Below are 8968 nucleotides of genomic sequence, written 5' to 3' on the forward strand. Positions count from 1 at the left end.
AGGCCCCTTGGCCAACAAGTGTCTAAACTGAGATTCAAACAGGTCACCTGATTCCTATGACCTTCACCTCAACCCTAGAGCTGCCATCTACAGAGTTGTTCACTCAGGGCTACACCTGATTACACTCAGGCCTCACAGCAACCCTAGCAGGGCAATCACCATTACTTTCCTTATTTTATTCTATTTTTTTAATTTAATTTGTATTTTATTTGGGGGTATAGTTGATTTACAATGTTGTGTTATTTTCAGGTGTACGGCAAAGTGATTCAGTTTTACATATACATATATCCGTTCTTTTTCAGATTCTTTGCCCATACAGGTTATTACATAATATTGAGTAGAGTTCCCTGCGCTATACAGTAGGTCCTTGTTGTTTATCTGTTTTATATGTAGTAGTGTGTATCTGTTAATCCCAAACTCCTAATTTATCGCCCCCCCTTTCCCCTTTGCTAACCATATGTTTGTTTTCAAAGTCTGTGAGTCCGTTTCTGTTTTGTAAATAAGTTCTTTTTTTTTTTAGATTCCACATATAACTGGTATCATATCATATTTGTCTTTCTCCATCTGACTTACTTCACTTAGTATGATAATCTCTAGGTTCATTCATGTTGCTACAAATGGCATTATTATTTAATTTTACTTTTGCACTCTAATCCTAGGTTTATTCAACACAGTCCTTTTACTCTACACAACAAAGTACAACCACAACATTATCTAAAATGCCACAAAGTTACAAAACTCAAAACAGAAAATTTATAGTACTGGCTGTACAATGAAAGCCAAAAAAGCAATGTACACGTTGCCAAGGTAACCTGCAAGACGGCCAAGAACACCAGTGCAACAGGGAGTTCTGTGATGACCCTGAAGAACTGGCCTTCGACCTGTTCATCAATTTCAGAGACAGAAAGGGAGACATGGTGTGTGTATGTGCGTGCGCGTGCACCCACAAGAAAACATGTAAAAAGAGAACCATTTTCAGCAACTAACAGCGGCTATTTTACCCTAGAGGTCAAAAGAGGACTCAGGCAAGAATGGCAGCTGCACAAAAGCACGCCCTTTCCTGCGGGACCCTGCAGGCCAACAAGCAAGGGCATGACCAGGCCACCAGGGTGGCCCCAGGTCACTGGTGGAATGGAAAAACCTGCTCGCAGGCTCGGCCACACGGCCACCTGGAGCCCTGATCATCCCTGCTGGCTTTGCCACTGACCTGGCTCTCAGGAACTGGAAACATGGGAGCTTTGTAGCCAGAAAACTAGAGGGCATCTTTATAGATACACCCCTGATAAAAGAAATTTTCACATACTGAGGTATGGAAAGTCATTCTGGCTTATACATGAGTTAACTTGAATTTCATGCTAGCTAACACAGCCTGTTTGTGGCCTATCAAACAAACATTGTGTATCTGCTTTAATTATTAAAGAAAAGGGTACATTGACCAGAAGCAAAGAGTGTCCATTTTAGAGAACAGACTTGTGGTTGCCAAGGGGGAGTTTTATATATATATATATAACTGAATCACTTTGCTGTACAGCAGAAATTAACACAACATTTAAATCAACTATACCTCAATTAAAAAAAAAGAAAGAATGTCCATGTTAAAAATAAAGATTAAATGCCTCCCTTCCCGGGATGCCAATGCTGGTACTTTTTCAATGGTAAGACCTCCTTCCCAGGTGCCAAGATGGTACTGACTCACTGTGTATGTGCTGATCTGGGTTTTTTTGAAAGCTTGAAGGAATGTGTCCCTGACTTGTTTGATGTTCTTTGTTCTGACACAAAACTGTGCTGAAAACCATGCTTCTCCAGAGCAGTTCCTCGGAGTTACCTGAGAGGCTGTCTCCCAGGCTATAGTCCTCAGTTTGGCTCAAATAAAACTCTTTTCCTATTTATAGGTTGTTTATTGATTATTTTTGTCAACACCCCCAAATCAGCAACACCCCTGCAGCCAGAACTCTGTCATCAGGGGAAACATCTCAATCCCTCGCCTTCAAATCCCTGAATGAGGGATTTCTTTCTGACCGATCCTCCTTGGTTAGAAAAATGACAAAACTGAGTTGGATGGAATATAAGTGACAGGGCAGAGCTTCGGTGGCCCTGCTTATTGGGAGGAGTTGGAGCTGCAGCGGCTGCTGTGCCAGTGGCCGTGGGGACGTGGGGGGGCAGGAACTGCGCAGAGGAGAACGTGACTTCCTTCACCTCCACGTGACCGGCGCCACGTGGGGTGTGGTGACAGCATTCTCCTGGGAGCGCTGAATCGCCGGGGGATGGCCTAGGCCAGGGGGCCAGCTCAGCAGTGGCAGTGATCTCCTGGTCATCAACTTGTCCTGTGTCCACGTGCGTGTGTGACTCCCTCCAGGAGAGGCAGGACCCGCCAAACGTTCTCCCCAGAGGCCAGGGACTCCTGTGTGGCGTGTGTGGTGCCGGAAGCAGGCTCACACGGGCTCCTGGAGAACTGTTGTTTGCTGTTGTTTGCACAACAGTAACCAACCCTTAGTCCCCAGAGCACTTGGCACACACACGCTCATGTGGTGAGAACCACGGCCACCATGAGGGCGGCACCACGCTTCCACTTTACAGGTTAAAGAGGCTGTAGCGGGACTTCCCTGGTGGTCTAGTGGTTAAGACTCTGCGCTCGCAATGCAGGGGGCCTGGGTTCGATCCCTGGTCAGGGAACTAGATCCCACATGCCGCAACTAAGACCCGAAACAGCCAAATAAATAAATATTTAAAAACGAAATAAAGAGCAGATTCTTTCTGCTCTCACTGGGAGAGGATGTGCTCTCTGTCCTCAACAGCTGCTGGGAGAAAACTTAAAAAAAAAAAAAAAAGGGCTTCCCTGGTGGCGCAGTGGTTGAGAGTCCGCCTGCCGATGCAGGGGACACGGGTTCGTGCCCCGGTCCGGGAGGATCCCACGTGCCGCGGAGCGGCTGGGCCCGTGAGCCATGGCCGCTGAGCCTGCGCGTCCGGAGCCTGTGCTCCGCAACACGAGAGGCCACAGCAGTGAGAGGCCCGCGTACCGAAAAAAAAAAAAAAAAAAAGAGGGTGCAGCACAGAGAGGGGACATGAGGTGTCACCCAGGACCAGGTGGCAGAGTGGGGGTCACTTCAAATCCCTCATCCCTTCTCCTCCGGTCTGTCCCTGTGTATTGGAAACTGACCTTAAGGCAGCCACGGGTCAGGGATGAGACTATAGGACTGCCAAGGGTTTGCCTCTAATCCACAGGCCAACAAGTTGGGGAGCAGCATCCAGATCCCCATTTAAAGGGAAATGAAATGGAAACAGACATTCCACGGGATGTACTCAGAGGTCTCAGTCCGATAATCAGGTCCAGAGGACTTCTGCGAGCTGCACGGAGGACCTCAGATGGGGTCAGGCTGGAAACCAGGCAGAGAAAGAGGGGTCTCACCCAGGGTTGGCCAGACAGGCACAAGCCCAGGCTCAGGTAGCCCCAGGAATCAGCAGTGGGCCCCCACCTGCCCTCCTGCTCACCCCTCCTGCTGGGACACAGGCTCATCATTGGGGAAGCCGAATGCCAGGTAATGGGCTGGGAGGGCAGACCTCTCTCTGGTATGGGCATGGCGTGGGGTTGCCCAGCCCTGCCAGGCCCTCACCAGACAGCCAACCACAAAGCCTCTCTCAGGCAGGCAGACAATTCAGCCCTTTCAATCCAAGTGCAGCCGGGCTGGCATTCCCTGCACCTCTGTTTCTCTCTGGCTCCTGTAAGTGAATCACTTGGAGTTATTGACTCTGGGAACAATGAACTAGGAGCAGGCTTAAGTCCTTGAACAGACAGACAGCTGGGCCCTAGCACACCAAAGCCATGGCTGCTGATGAAGGTCAATGCCGTGGACACTACAGGGCTGCAGAGCTGCACAACAGAGTGTCATAGAATCGACACCACAGAAGGGTAGGGTCACAGCATCATGGATTGTTCGAGAGCTACAAATTGTTCTAATCACAGAGCCACAGAAAGCCAGTGTCCCAGAATCATCAATTATTAAAAGCCTAGAATCACCACCTCAGGGAACCAGAGACTTCTGGGACTATCAACCCATCAGCTGCCAGAACCCAGCTCTTTAGAGCAGGAAAAGTTCATCCTGTCTGAGGCTTCATTTTGCAGGTGGGGGAGTCAGCTGATCACGGTCACAGAACTAGGGCTGGGACACAGACATCACCACTTCCCATCCTTGCTCCACTCCCAGGGAATGTGGGCAAGAACAGCAGCGCCCTGAGGTCCTGGACACTCGGCCCAGGGACCTGCCCCCTGGGGACTGGCCTAGCCTCACTCTGGGGGATATCACTCTGTCAGAGTACCTGTGGTCAAGCCCCTCCATTGTGTCAACATCTGAGGCTTTGTGAGCTCTAAGGTCAGGATGATGTGTTTGGCAAGTCTGGACAGGCTTGGATTCTTTTCACCAATCCCTCAGTCCCCGGCCTAATAAGGGAGAATTGTGCACCCTAATGATCTTACCTGGGAGTACGCCTAGTGGTGATCACACAGGGAGAGAGCCGGCCCTCCTGGGTTTCAGACTGGGATGCCCATTGCCTCATCCGGGTCACTTCAGTTCACTGTCAAGCTACACAAGGTAATCCTGCCTCACTTCCCAAGGGCCCATCACATGCTAGGGTCAGAGAAGTTACTAAGACAAGCTAATAACTTTGAGGCCCTCAAAATCCACTGAGACAGTCACATATGTATGTAATTATAAGTCAAGGCAGAGTGTGATGGCAATAAACACAGAAGAGACACAAATTAAGAAAGGCTTCACGAGAGAGGGGTAACATTTAAACTGAGCCATTAGAGAGATTTTCTTTATGTCAGTTCCTGACTTCTGCTTCTGATTGCGATGCAATAACAAGGATTAGACTCACCTTCCCACCCTACTCTAAACGACTAGAAAACTGGACAAAATACATGAAACAACTGTATTTCAAAATACAATGAAAAACAAGCATGACAGGATGTGATCACTACAGAAGAGAAACAAATGAAGGGGTCGGGGGTGGGGTGGGAGTGCTGACTGTCCTGGTTTTCTGCCTGGAGTCATATTCCAGACCATGGTCCAAGGAGAGGGATCCCAAGCAGAATATAGTAACCTTGCTGAACTGAGCATTTGGAGATTGGTGTCCAGGGACACAGCTAGAGTTGTATGGCAAAGTTCCAGAAAGGAGGAAATTGTGCAGAAAATGAGCTCCATAAATCTGCATGGGACCTTCTGGAGTTGTTGCTGAGTACTAGGGTAAAATTCCCTGAGATAGAGCAAAACTAAAAAATTAAAGCTGCAAGCAGAACAATTCCCAGAACTCACACAAGTCAGGAGACATCTGAGTTGCAACCAGCCAGAGCAGTGAAAACTCAGTAAAAACCTCAAACATTCAGTGGAAACTTTGTAGACATCATGTCTTAGCTGTAGGCTGAGCTATCCCTAGAGTGAAGGCTAGTCCAGACCAGATATAGCAAAGTTTGAAAACAGGCTTCAAAGGGATAAAGATGGTGTGCAAGAAACCAAGCTGCATGTTACAACAAAGCCCAACATTCTTTAAGACAACAAAACTGAGACACTCAACTATATAACATCCATAATGTCCAGTATCCAGTCAGAAACTGCTAGATATGCCCCAAAGCAGGAAACTGTGACCCATAACCAGAAGAGAAATCAATCCATAAAAATGGACCCAGAAATGACCGAGATGATGGAACTAGATACAAAGATGTTAAAGTGCTATTATAACTACAAGTATTTAAAGAAAAATATAATCATAATGAGTAGAGAAATGGAAGATATAAAAAAGAATCAAGTAGAACATCTAGAGATGAACAATATACTATCTAAAATGAAAAGTTTATTGAATGAGATTTACAGCAGATTAGACACTGCAGAAGAAAAGATAATTGACCCAAAAGGTCAATATAGCAATATAATGTACCTAAACTGAAGCACTGGGACAGAAAAAGATGGGGAAAAAAATGAACAGAGCTTAGACATCTGTGATACAACATCAAATGGTCTAACATATGTGTAGTTGAAGTCCAAGAGGAGAGGAGAGAGAAACAGGAAGAAAGAAAGTAAGAAAGAAAGAGGAAAGAAAGAAAGGAAGGGAGGGAGGAAGGAAGGAAGGAAGGAAGAAACATAAAATATATTTGAAGAAATAATGGCTGGAAATTTTCTAAATTTGAGAAAAACTATAAACCCACAGATTCAAGAATCTCCACAAACCCCAGTCAGGATAAACATAAAAACCCCACACCAAGATACATCATAATCAAATTGCTGAAAACCAGCAATAAGGTAATCTTAAAAGTAAACAGAGAAAAAAGACATGTCACATACAGAGAAAAAAATGATAAGAATTAAAAGAATTCGCATCAGAAACTACGCAAGCAGGAGACAATGGAACCTCTCTAAAGCACTGAAAGGAAAAACAAAAAACAAAAAACTGTCAACCTAAAATTCTATGGCCAGCAACAATACCCTTTAAACAATGAAAGAGAAACAAAAACTTCTTCAGAAAAGAAGAACAAAAGCTGAGAGAATTTGTCACCAGCAGACCTGCACTACAAGAAATAGTAAAGGAAGTTCTTTGGGTGACAGGAAATTATCCTGGATGGAAATTTGAACTAAACAAAGGAATAAAGAGCACCAGAGATGATAAACATGTGAGAAAATAGGAAGGTCCTTTCTTCCCTCATTTGTTGATTTCTTTAAAAGATAAGCAAAAGTAATATGACTGTTTTTTATTACTATTATTACTGTATTACTGTTTACAATATATGTAAAAGAAAAATGTATGGTAACGCTAGCACACAAAGGACAGAATGGGCAATGGAAATATACTGTTATAAAGTTTCTTACACTCTCTGTTAAAGTGGATTTATATTGTGCCAACTCAGCTAAGCTGGAACTATATTTCCCAGAATATCTTTCCCTGTATAGTTCCAAGTTAGCATAGGTCACTAGAGACACTTTATACAACATCTGCAAGGTACAGTAAAGCAGTAGCCACTTGCTTTTTGTTTGTTTGTTTTGTTTTGTTACTCAAAAAGTGGGCATAGGGACACCAGGTGCAGCTTGCATACACTGTCACTTAACAGCTGGGTCACCTTGTCATCATGAGGCAGCTGCTGAGCCCACAGCCCCTCTGGCCCCTGCTGGATCATCCGGCAGTTTCTCTGATCCTTGGCCCAGGTGTTTCAGCTTCATGATGAGAAGCCCCAGTTTCTCGTTTAGGTCAGTCACATCACTGAAGATGGCATCTTGGAAGGAGTGAGAGATGACATGTGGGTGCTGGTTTGTTCCTGTTCTCCCCCACTCTTCCCCCACTTTGAGTACATCTCCCCTTCCCAATTTCTTTCCCTTCACTGCTAGTAATATACCAGGACCAGACACAAAGAAAATAGCCTTTTAGAGACTGTTTAGCCAGCTCCATATAATTGCATAAGGTCAAATTCCTATAATAAATCCCTTATTATATATCATTCCCAGTGGTTCTGTTTCTCTGGTTGAACCCTGACTAATAAATATGTAAAGTATGCAAATATTATGTGATAAGTTAAAGATGCATATAATTAACCTTAAAGCAAGCACTAAAATAGAAAATAGGGTTTTCCCTGGTGGCCTAGTGGTTAGGATTCTGGGCTTTCACTGCCATGGCCCAGGTTCAATCCCTGGTCAGGTGACTGAGATCCCACAAGCTGCACAGCCAAAAAAAAAAAAGAAAAGAAAAGAAAGAGTGAAAATGAAATGGGATTATAAAAATATATATAATCCAAAAGAAGCCAAGCAAGGGGAAACAAAGGGACAAAGAAGAGGTGGGACAAATAGAAAGCACATAGCAGGACAGTAGATTGAAACTCAACTATATCGATAATTACATTAAATGTAAATTGTCTAAACTCAGACAAAGTAGGCCTTCAGTACAAGGGATTTTACCAGAGATTAAGAGAAATATTAATGAATGAGAAATTGATCAATGAATCAAGAGGATATATTACTCCTAAATATATATGTGCCTAATAACAGAGGTTCGAAAATACATGAAACAAAAACTGAAAGGAGGGCTTTCCTGATGGCGCAGTTGTTGGGAGTCCACCTGCCGATGCAGGGGACGCGGGTTTGTGCCCCGGTCCGGGAGGATCCCACATGCCACGGAGCGGCTGGGCCCGTGAGCCATGGCCGCTGGGCCTGTGCGTCCGGAGCCTGTGCTCCGCAACGGGAGAGGCCGCAGCGGTGAGAGGCCCGCGTATCACCAAAAAAAAAAAAAAAAAAAAACTGAAAGAAGTAGAAAAATCCACAACGAGAGCTGGAAATTTCAACACCCTCATCATTGAGAGAATAAGTAGACAGAAAGTCAGCAAGGATATAGAAGACTTGAGTAACGCTGTCAACCAGCTTGACCTAATGGACATTTGTACAACACTCCACCCAACCAACAGTGGAGTACACATTATCTTCAAGGGCTCACCAAGATACACCAAATACTGGGCCATACAGTAAGTCTCAATACATTTAAAAGAGATGCAATCACTGCACTGATGCTGGAGGGGAAACAAGAAGATAAAGGGGTACACACGTTTTGTTTGGGTTTTTTGCTGTGTTTTGGGGGGGGGGTTTGTTAAAAGATAGAGACAAGAAACTTCCCATATAATGCAAATGAGTTATCTTTGGCCACTTACAAGTGATAGCAGTGGATTACTGCAGTGCGTCTTAAAACCTAACTCCTTTCAAAACAGATCATGAGTCAGAAAGGACTTCTAGGCCGGTAGAGCATGTTGTTGAAGGTCTGGATGACTTTTCAAAGGGAGGGTGCTGGTAATAGTGACTCGAGTCAAGAAACTGGCCAGTAAATAGCTAGTTCCCTGAGCTCCTGTGATAAATTCCACTCTTAACACTTCCTCCTGGGGGTCCCATAGACACATCAATATGTCCAAAATCAAGCCAACAGTGTAATACCAGCCCCCTAGAGCTCC

The 8968-nt window shown here is 44.9% G+C and overlaps 1 non-coding gene across 1 annotated transcript; it reads left to right on the forward strand.

Annotated features, from left to right (window-relative positions):
- The first annotated feature begins 2600 nt into the window (after positions 1 to 2600).
- On the forward strand, positions 2601 to 2673 carry TRNAA-CGC (transfer RNA alanine (anticodon CGC)). Its single transcript has one exon. It is a non-coding gene; the product is annotated as a tRNA-Ala (tRNA).
- Positions 2674 to 8968: the final 6295 nt, after the last annotated feature.

This window comes from Mesoplodon densirostris, chromosome 2 (genome assembly GCF_025265405.1).
Source record: "Mesoplodon densirostris isolate mMesDen1 chromosome 2, mMesDen1 primary haplotype, whole genome shotgun sequence".
Taxonomy (NCBI): Eukaryota; Metazoa; Chordata; class Mammalia; order Artiodactyla; family Ziphiidae; genus Mesoplodon; species Mesoplodon densirostris.